The following is an 11,711-nucleotide window of genomic DNA, read 5'->3' as shown; positions in this document are numbered from 1 at the left end:
TTAGAGGTTCCCTTATACTCCCCCACCCCCTCATCCCACTCCTCCCACATTAACAACCCCACCCCCACCACAGCACACTCATTGCACTTGGCAAACACATGCCGAAGCACCACTGCACCATATGGATATCAGTCCACATTGTAGTTTACACTCTCCCCCAGTCCACCCGGTGGGTTATGGCAGGATATATAATGTCCAGCATCTGTCCCTGCAATGTTATTCAGGACAATTCCAAGTCCCAAAAATGCCCCCACATCATATCTCTTCTTTCCTCTCCCTGGCCCCAGTGACTACCATCAATAATCACTTTAAATGTGAATGATCTAAATACATCAATTAAAAGACAGTGGATGATCTATTTATCTTTAAAAAATATATATATATATTTAAAAAAAGATGGTGGATAAGAAAATAAGACCCAACTATATGTTGTCTACAAAAAAAAAAAAAAAAATTTAAACCTAAGGACACAGAACAGTTAAAAGTAAAGAGATGGGGAGTGGATGTGGCTCAAGCAGTTGAGCACCTCCCTCCCACATGGGAGATCCTAGGTTCGGTTCCTGGTGCCTCCTAAAAAAGAAGATGAGGAGACACAAAGAGCACACAATGAACAGACACAAGAGAGCAAACAGTGAGTGCAAACAATGATGGTGGGGGAGAGAAATAAATCTTTTTTAAAAAGTTACTGATGTTATTTTAAATGATAAATTTAAGTTAAAATGCTTTTCATTCCTAAGCCTCAATTTAGAGGTAAAAAGTTACGTTTCAAAACTTATGTTCTCATCCCTCAAATCATAAACTTCAAGTCCAGTTCCCTTCCCCTACACCATCTCAATACCCCTCATGCCCCCAACTGGGAACATTACTGTGCTCAGAACAGTTTCACCCAAGTCAATTGAAAAAAAATAAATAAAAGGAAAAAGTTGGCATTTTCTTTTAGGAAGCAAACCCTTCCAAAAGTGATACTGTGTTATTAAAATATTTTTTTCAGTTAGCTATTAAGAGTCTGTTACTACCAAAAGCTTCAAAGTGCCTTAGGACTAAGACCACCATGTGCACTATTACTAACTCTCCACCATTTAAACCAAAGGATGGTTTTCCAGCATTTATTAATTTAGAGCAGCTGTGATTTTCAAGTACAACAACTTCAAAATACAAGCACATGCATGTACTTGTATTCTCTTATTCTTCCTCCCACAGTATCCGAAAGAATAAATATCATCCAGGTCTCTGCCAAGGTCATGTACTCATAGAAACAAGGTTTTTGGAAACTTATTCAGAGCTTTAGGCTTTTACAATATGAACTTCTGTGATATGGCTATCAAGAGGCAGAATGGTAAGGTACTCATCTAGCCTTCCCCCTTAGACTCCAAGCACCAGCCATGCTGCTTGTGCTTCCCTAAATTTGCCAAATTATTTTGCATTTTCATGTCTTTGCTCAAAGTGCATCTTTCACAATTCTCCTATGCCTAATTCTCCCCAAAATTCCCTGCTCCTCCATTGTAGCATTAACTATCTCTTCCTTTGTGCCCCACCAGAGTTTATGGTTCATCTCTTGTCTTCCTGTGACAAATTGTAGTATCATTATTATTTTTGTATTTCTAGCTTCTAGCACATTGCCTGACAAAGATTTGATGTTCAGTAAATGTTAGAGAAGAAAGTTGAATTAATTTTGATTAGCTTTGTTGGAAACTTTGTTTCTGGTAATTAAAAAACCTTTATTTTGGTGTGGGGAAAAAAAAGTAAAGGGAAGGAGAAAGACATACCATGCTAACACTAATCAAAAGAAAGCTGGAGTAGCTATAATAATTTCAGACAAATCAGATTTCTAAGGAAATCTCAGAAAGAGAGGAAGGAAAACTAGGAATGAAAGGGAGCATTACATAATGAGAAAGGAATCAATCTTTAATGTCTTTGCACCTAACAACAGAGCATCAAAATATATGAAACATGAACTGACAGAAATAGACAAATCCCCTATTACTGATGAAAGAAGAAATTGACGATCTCAACAAACCAATCACAAGTAAAGAGATAGAATCAGTCATTAAAAACTTCCCAACTAAGAAGAGCCCTGGGCTAGATGGCTTCACAGGTGAATTCTACAAAACATCCCGGAAAGAACTAATGCCAATCTTGCTGAAACTCTTCAAAAAAATCGAAACAGAAGGAACATTACCTAACTCATTCTATGATGCCAACATTACCCTAGAACCAAAGCCAAGCAAAGACACCACAAGAAAGGAAAATTACAGACCAATTTCTCTAATGAACCTAGACTCAAAAGTCCTCAATAGAATACTTGCTAACTGTATTCAACAACACTTTAAACGAATTATACACCATGACCAAGTGGGATTCATTCCGGGTGTGCAAGGATGGCTGAACATAAGAAAATCAATCAATGTAATACACCATATAAACAGATTGAAGGAAAAAAATCACATGATTATATTTATAGATGCAGAAAAAGCATTTGAGAAAATACAGCACCCTTTCTTGATAAAAACACTGGAAAAGATTGGAATACAAGGAAGTTTTCTAACATGGTAAAGAGTATATATGAAAAACCCACAGCCAACATTGCTTACAATGGTGAAATCCTAAAATCTTTCCCTCTAAGATCAGGAACAAGACAAGGATGCCACTATCACCTCTTCTATTTAACATTGTCTTAGAAGTACTTGCTTGAGCACTGAGGCAAGAACCAGATATAAAAGGCATTCGAATTGGAAAGGAAGAAGTCAAAATTTTATTATTTGCAGATGACATGATCCTATACATAGAAAACCCTGAGAGGTCTACAACAAAGCTTCTAGAACTCATAAATGAGTTTAGTAAAGTCGCAGGTTATAAGATCAATGCACAATAATCAGTAGCATTTCTGTATACCAATAATGAGCAAGCTCAGGAGGAAATCAAGAAGCAAATACCATTTACAATAGTAAATAAAAAATCAAATACCTAGGAATAAATTTAACTAAAGATGTAAAAATGTATACATAGAGAACTACACAACACTGTTCAAGGAAATCAAAGAAGACCTAAATAAATGGAAGAATATTCCCTGTTCATGGATAGGAAGACTAAATATTATTAAGATGTCTATCCTACCAAAACTGATATACACATTCAATGCAATCCCAATAAAAATTAACACAGCATTCTTTAAGGAACTAGAAAAACTAGCTATGAAATTTATTTGGAAAGGAAAGAGGTCCCAAATAGCCAAAGACATATTGAAAAAGAAAAATGAAATTGGAGGAAACACACTACCTGACTTCAAAACATACTACAAAGCTACAGTAGTGAAAACATCATGGTATTGGCACAAGGAGAGACACACAGACCAATGGAACCGAATTGAGAGTTCTGACATAGATCCTCATATATATAGTCATATAATATTCGATAAAGCCAACAAACCCTCTCAACTGGGAGAGAATGGCCTATTCAACAAATGGTGCCTGAAGAACTAGATATCCATATGTAAAAGAATGAAAGAGGATTACCAACTCACACCTTATACAAAAATCAATCAAAATGGATCAGAGATCTAAATATAAGAGCCAAGACCATAAAGACTTTGGAAAGAGTATAGGGAAGCAGCTATACGACCTTGTAATAGGAAATGGCTTCGTGAACTTCATACCCAATGCACGAGCAGCAAAAGAACAAATAGATAAATGGGACTTCCTAAAAATTAAAGCCTTTTGCACCTCAAAGGAGTTTATTAAGGAAGTGAAAAGAGAACCTACACAATGGGAGAAAATATTTGGTAACCACATATCTGATAGGAGACTTATAACCTGCATATATAAAGAACTCCCATAAAGAACTCGAAAATAAAGAGACAAACAATCCATTTAAAAAATGAGAAAAAGATTTAAACAGACACTTCTCCAGAGAAGAAATACCAATGGCTAAAAAGCACATGAAAAAAATGCTCCAAATCTCTAGCTATTAGGGAAATGCAAATCAAAACTACAATGAGATACCATCTTACTCCCATAAGATTGGCAGCTATGAAAAAATCAAAAGACTACAAATGCTGGAGAGGATATGGAGGAAGGGAAGGCTCATCCACTGCTGGTGGGAATGCAGAAGGATCCAACCATTCTGGAGGACAATTTGGCAGTTTCTCAAAAAGCTAGCTATAGATTTGCCATATGACCCAGCAATTCCACTGCTGGATATATACCCAGCAGAACTGAAAACAAGGACACAAACCGATTTATGCACACCAATGTTCATAGCAGCGTTGTTCACTATTGCCGAAAGTTGGACTCAACCCAAATGCCCATCAACAGATGAATGGATAAATAAAATGTGGTATATACATACAATGGAATACTACTCGGCTTTAAGAACAAATACACTACAAACACACATGATAACATGGATGAATCTTGAGAACCTTATGTTGAGTGAAGCAACCCAGGCCTTGAAGGACGAATACTACGTGACCTCAATGATATGAAATAAGTAAACCAAGCTGCCTCAGAGAGCTAGAGACTGGATGATAGGCTTAAAGGAAATTGGGGGGTAGAGGAAGGATGCAAGCTGTCACCTACATGGGTGAAATCTATGATAAGCTGGAGGTAAGTCTTTGGAAGGGATAAAATGGGGGAATAGGGTTACCTTTGGGTGGGGCTTTGCAGGCTTGAGGGGTCTAGAGATGGGAAGATGGGTAATATTGCCCAAGAAATTGGGGGGAGGGTCGGGGAACATACATACATAGAAGATTGTCAGGTGTTTGGTTTAGAGTATAATGCTGAGAAAACTTTTTCAAAAATATAGTAAGGAAGGTTACCTGTTTAAGATACTTAAAGGGGATAATCTGATGCAGGACAGGCTTCTAGGGAGTGTGTGAGTGCTCATTTTGTCATTGTGGGTTATATCATTGGATAGAGACCCATATAATGAGAGTGAAGGTATACCCACATCCTGGGGATGTTCTGAAATAGAGGGAATTGTACCTCTCGAGAGAAATGATGGCTCCCAATGCATTAGGGCAGTTGAACATGTCAAGCCCTCAACATTGTTGTAAGTATCTCTGAACATGGCCCTTCAAGCAATGAAGATTGACTGTCACTGTGGGCCCTGAGGGGAGGGGGAAAGAGGTATTGAATAGATGGAGTCATTGTAACTGTGTGGGCAATAGAAGTGTTCCACAAGATTATGCAAGGATGGATATAAGACATGTCAAATTACACCAAAAATGTATAGGGGCCAATAGGCTAAAATGTAAATCATAATGTAAAACATAAGATAACTAAAACTTTAGAAAATTGTATAGTCTAAAATATAAACCACAATGTAAACCCAAATATTACCTTGTTTGAAAGCTATTGTCTCAATATCTGTACATCAGTTTCAGTAAATATAGTATGAACATGTAAAAAGATTATTGCTGTGGAAGGGAAAAGGGTTTTATGTTGGATATGTGGGAGTACTATATATTGTATATATGAATTATTGTGATCTAAAACTTTTGTGAAGACAAGCTTAATAATTAGGAAAGAAAAAGAAAAAGAAAGGATGTAGACACTGAGGAAAAGATGGATGAAGTTGCCTTGCCAATTTGCATACAGGGCAACACTTATTGCAGTGATGGAAGGCAAAACATCAAAAACAAAGCTTTCACATTTTTAAAAAAGATTTAGTTATTTATTTCTCTCCCCTCGCCCCCCCCACCCGGTTGTCTGTTCTCTGTGTCTATTTGTTGCATCTTCTTTGTCTGCTTCTGTTGTCAGCGGCATGGGAATCTGTGTTTCTTTTTGTTGCATCATCTTGTTGTGTCAGCTCTCTGTGTGTGTGGCAGCATTCCTGAGCAGGCTGCACTTTTTTTCGCGCTGGGCAGCTCTCCTTACGGGGCGCACCCTTTGCACGTGGGGCTTCCCTATGCAGGGGACACCCCTGCATGTCATGGCACTCCTTGCGCACATCAGCACTGTGCATGGGCCAGCTGCACGCGGGTCAAGGAGGCCCGGGGTTTGAACTGCGGACCTCCCATGCGGTAGATGGATGCCCTAACCACTGGGCCAAGTCCGCCGTCAGCTTTTGCATTTTCAAATTTTTTGATACCCCAATATATTTTTACCTTTATTTTTCTAAATTAATATGTATTCTATATCTAACCTTTAAACTCTCACTATATTCCATTTTACTATTAATGGAACCTGGCATTATATTGGGCTTCATTTTTGAAGAAGTTTTGGATCACAGAGAGGTTCAACAATGGTAGGGGAGGAATACTGGTGTGGGATGTTATTGACAGGGGACACATGGTTGGCATGGAGTTCTCCAGGGCATATATCCAGGGTACATAAAAATGTTCGGATATTTTCATAGTGGTTACAACAAAAAACAACAACTGAGGGAGTGCTGAGTTCCTAGCCAGGGGAGCTCTATCACAGTCCCTAAAGGAACAGCAACAATCCCCTAAGTGCAACAACAAAGACCAAAAAAGAAGGAAGGTCCAACAATGAGCCCTTGATACTAATGACCATGCTTGTGAGCCTGTGCACCTGAAATAAGAGCAAGGCCTAGAGCTGCAGGGTGCCTAAGAGTTACCTCCTGAGAGCCTCTGTGTTGCTCAAATGTGGCCAGTCTCAAAGCCAAACTCAGCATGAAATGCATTGCCTTCCCCCCAGGGTGGGACATGACTCCTGGGGATGAGCCTCCCTGGCACCAAGGAATTACTACCAAGTACCAGCTGATGATGTAACTAGAAAATGACCTTGAATAAAAGGGTCAACTAGGACCAGCAGAATATCTTAGTCTACATATAACACCAGGAGTTAAAAATGCTTTTTGACCCAAATAAAAGGGGGAAATGGAAAGGACAAATGAGTTTATATGGCTATGAGTCTCCAAAAAGAGCCAGGAGGTTATCAGAGGGGTTGCCCTTATGCACACCTCAGCAGAGTCCCAGAAACAGATAAAATGGATACAACCTCAAGTATTGGTTCTTCTGAGGGCTACAGAGACCCACAGGTTCTATGGTCATGGCAGATGGAGTTCAGTGCCATGTCAGTTGGCCCTACTTTGGAGTTTGTGTTTCTGTGTGATGGAGCTGGACTCGGATGTGATCTTTGTTCACAAGCCACTCCTGCTACTTTTACCAAATCTGTAGTTGGCATTGGGGTTTAGTGTATACCCAGGGACCTGAATCTCTGGACTGACCATGTGATAACCAGGTCCTGAGCCTCAACAGACTTGCATCTCCTACACTCTGGTTTATTGGACTTACCCCACTCATCTAACATGGAGGTGAAGAAGGTCAACCACCACACCAGGGAGCCAAGAGTGCCTACAACTGAAAGCAGGAGAATTGCATCCAGCATCCATGTGGAATCTAAGCCCTCTCTTGATATAGATGTGGAGTAGACACAACCATTCCAAGGTCCACAGGATGGAGGAATAGAGTATGGATTAGAGTGGACTGACTGATATTCTATTCATGAACTACTGTGATTAGTAATCAAAGAAAATGTGGCATTGGTGTGGAGAAAGTGGTCATGGTGGTTTCTGGGAATAGGGAGTGAGAGGAATAGATGTGATGTGCGGGTGTTTTCGGGACTTGGAGTTGTCCTGGGTGGTGCTGCGGGGACAGTTATTAGTCATTGTATGTCCTCCCATGGCCCACAGGGTGGACTGTGGGAGATGTGGGCTATGGTGTGGACCATTGACCATGAGGTGCAGTGGTGCTCAGAGATGAATTCACCAAATGCAATGAATGTCTCATGATGATGGAGGAGGTTGTTGTTATGGGGGGAGGAATGGGGTGAGGGGGGTGGGAGGGGTATATGGGGACCTCATATTTTTTGAATATAACATAAAAAAAATAAAGACAAAAAAATTAAAAATTTTCACCAGTTTGGGTTTCACCATAAAAAATAAAAATAAAAAAACAAAAAACCCCCAAAAAACAAAAAAAACCCAACAAAGGCATTTATGGACTTTAGTCACCATTGACTTTACTGCAGTGGTAAATCATAGATAGATGATTACAGATTACATCAATCAGGGAGATTGCCATCAGCAATGAGTGACGCTTTATCCATTCAGTTGAATGCCTTGAAAGGGCAAGTGATTCCAGCACTGAGTGAGAATTTCCCAGCTCGTCTTTGGACAGCCAACGTCTCCCAAAACTCATCAGTGATCTTCAGTGGACTTTCATTGGAACCCCTGGTTGCAGCTTCCTGCGGAATCTGGACGTGTGCATCCCCATGGTCAAGTGAGAGACTCTTATAAAATCGCATACTATTGAGAGATATCTCTTGTGATTCTCTTTCCCTAGAGAACCCTGACTAATACATTTGAAAATAAGCATATGAAAAGATGTTCAACATCATATGTTATTATGAAATTGCAAATTAAAACAATGAGATGCCACTACACTCCTGTTAGAATGGCTGAAATAAAAAACACCAACGACACCAAATGTGGCGCAACAGGAACGCTCATTCATTGCTGGTAGGAATTCAAAATATTACAGACACATTGCAAGACAGTTTGGCAGTTTCTTACAAATTTAAGCATAGGCTTAACGTACAATCTAGCAATCGCACTCCTAGGTATTTACCATATGAGCTGAAAACTGATGTCCATAAAAATCTGTATATGAATGTTTAGAGTAGCTTTATTCATAATTGCAAAAAAAAATAGGAGCAACTGAGATGGTTACTTCATGAAAAATCTGCATTTAAAAAAGCTAGCAACCATCAGAAAAATAAAACTGCTAACTCTGTGACATCAAAGGAGAAAAAACTTTTACCTTTACTTTCCCATGTTCCAAGTGCTGGCTCTTCTCAGGCACCATTAAATGCTAAAAATTGCATTCTTCCAATTCCTAAAAAAGATAAAAGAGCGTTTCTCATCTAGAGAATATTCTAGGCATTCTGCAGAATCTTCCTAATACAAGGAACATGAAGAAAAGACTAATGAGGCTGATTCTAGTGTAACTTCAGAGAAAGTTTCTGGGGGATCTGTGTTCAGAATATGGCACTCCTACCAAGTCTCCGGAGGGTAGGGGGGGGGGGGGGGGGGGGGGGGAGGGGGGGGGGGTGGTGGGAGTGATCTATACATAGTGATGTTGAGAGTTCAGGAAATTCCAATGGAGGTAGCAATGGACTGAGAAGAAAACTAAGTTGATTTTGATAGTGTTGAAGAAATTTTAGGTTACAACCAAGACAGTGCTGAGGATGAGGAAACATTAAAATCACTGGAAGAAATGATGGCTTTGAACTTCAGTCAGACTCCTGCAACTACAAGAAAGTCTCCTGCTCTTTCCAAGGGGCTTGCCCCTCAGACATCAGACTACACAGAACATGTTCACAGTAAAATTTATACAAATACTTTAGAGCATCTAGTGAAGGAGACAGAAGACACACAGAGGTTAGGTGAACTGCAGAAGCAACTACAGAAAGGCATAAGGCAGGGTTGAGGCATTAAATCCCTAGTCAGAGCACAGGGAATTTCTAAAGAAATTTTCAGTTATGATTGATGCTATTCCTGATCATCATCCAGGTGAAGATATATTTCATTTCCTCAATTGTGGAAACATTTTCAATCAGTATAGCCTGGATTTAAGGGACTGATTTTATTGGACAAAGTGCTGTAGAAAAGCTTATTCTAGAATCAGGAAAACCAGGTAAGATTTTAATTTTTTTAAACACACAAGGCTTCCTTACCTCTGCTTATCACTATGTCCAGTGTCCTGTACCTGTGTTAAAGTGGCTGTTTTGGATGATGTCGATTCACAGATTATACTGTGTCAGTGCAGATTTGAGTACATTGGTACTGCTATTGGAAATAACAATTAGAAATGATACTTTCAGTGACTCGCCAGTTTGGCCCTGGCTATATCATTGTCTGATATAGCAGCTGTGTTTTTCAATATGGGGATTGATTTTAGATCTTAATTTTCTCTGGAGAATCTTCAGTCAGACTTTAATGAAGACAGTCTAATTTCTGAAACCACAGATGACATCAGGGGATAAAGGAAGTGAAGACTTCCAATAATAAATATACCACTGCTTGTAAAAAAAAAAAAAAAGAAGTGAAGACTCATCTTGCAAGCCAACTTTTTCAGCTCTTCCTGAAACCAACGTTCTAAATGTGGTTAGGTTTCTAGGCTTATGGACATCTATACATCCAGAAAGTTACCAGGATCATGACATCCTGATTTTAATGTTGTTTAAAATGAATTTGGAGAAATAGCTGAAACATTCCTCTAGTGGACTTTCAAAGCCTCCTGATCAACTTAATGAAAAGCATAAGAGATTGGAACACAAAGGTGCCTGAACTCTGTTGAGTCATAAACTCTCCGGTCATCCCCACAACCTTCTGTGGTTGGTACAGCTGGTCCCTGATTGTATATCATGGGGAAGGCAACTGAGAACGTACCTGAGTCTAGTGATTAGTTCAAAGTTCTTGGATAAGAAACATGAAGATTGCTCTAATGTCAATAATTTACAGATGTCACTGCTTCATCACTATCTTGTGCAAATGAAACTTTCAGATTTGCTAAAGAAAATGGTCTTGAAGAAAAGGGTGGAACAATCAAATTGTAATATTGAGGACAGTCTTCCTTTGGAACTTGAAAAGCAGGCATACTACCTGACCTACATAAGGTTTGGACCAACCCTAGGGGTTTGACATGGAAATCAAGACCAATTTCCAGTTGGATTTAATTTTCCCTCTTGTCTGTTTTAGGGAAAAGAGAAATCTTAGAACTGAACTCAGTAAACAAAAGCATAAATCTGTAACCCCTATAAACCACAGGGAGGTTTCAATCTATGTAGTTTCCTTCACTACTCAAGACTGTAAATCCATTAGGTTTTTAAAATACATTTAAACAACAATTGGGAAACAGAACTTTGGTATATTGTCAGAGCCTCTCAAGGGGAGGAGGTTAAGTTTTTTAAAGCTGAAACATTTTACACCATTTGCTTTTGATTTCTTTTAAGTGCGTATATATATATATAAAGATTTATTTTATTTATTTATCTTTCCACCCCCACCCCCATTGTTTGCACTCGTGGTCTGCTATGTGTCTGCTCATCTCCTCTTTAGGAGGCACCAGGAACTGAACCTGGGACATCCCATGTAGGAGAGAAGTGCTCAGTCGCTTGAACCATCTCTACTTTCTGCTTTGTTGTTTCTGTCATTGTGTTCTCTCTTTGCGTCTCCTTGTTGCATCAGCTTGCCATGCCAGCCCATCACACGAGCTTGCTGTCTTGCTTATCTTCTCCAGGAGGCACTGGGGACCGAACCTGGGACCTCCCATGTGATAGGCAGGAGCTCAATTGTTTGAGCCACAACCACTTTCCAAGTGCATATATTTTTGAAAATACTGGTTAAATCTTACCATTCTGGCCATATCACAGAAGTTCACATTGTAAAAATTTCAAAAACCTTGTTTCTATGAGTACATGACCTTGGCAGAGACCTGCTTATTCTTCGCGTTACTGTGTGTGTGGGGGCGATAGAAATGAGAGTGCACAAATACATGCATGTGCTCACTCACGTGTGCTTGTATTTTGAAGTTGTTGCACTTGAAAACCCCAGCTGCTCTAAATTCGTAAACACTGGAAAGCCATCCTTTGGTTTAAATGGTGGAGGGTTAGTGATAGTGTACATGCCGGTCTTAGTCCTAAGGCACTTTGAAGCCTTTGGTAGTTACAGACTCTTATTAGCTATTA

At 39.4% G+C, this 11,711-nt stretch overlaps 1 pseudogene; it reads left to right on the top strand.

Moving 5' to 3' along the window:
* Positions 1-2,344: 2,344 nt before the first annotated feature.
* Positions 2,345-10,665, top strand: LOC101410673 (SMC5-SMC6 complex localization factor protein 2-like; annotated as a pseudogene).
* Positions 10,666-11,711: the final 1,046 nt, after the last annotated feature.

This window comes from Dasypus novemcinctus, chromosome 7, assembly GCF_030445035.2.
Source record: "Dasypus novemcinctus isolate mDasNov1 chromosome 7, mDasNov1.1.hap2, whole genome shotgun sequence".
In the NCBI taxonomy this organism is placed as follows: Eukaryota; Metazoa; Chordata; class Mammalia; order Cingulata; family Dasypodidae; genus Dasypus; species Dasypus novemcinctus.
Note: the sequence above shows the minus strand (reverse complement) of the source record. Positions and strands in the feature narration are given on the sequence as shown.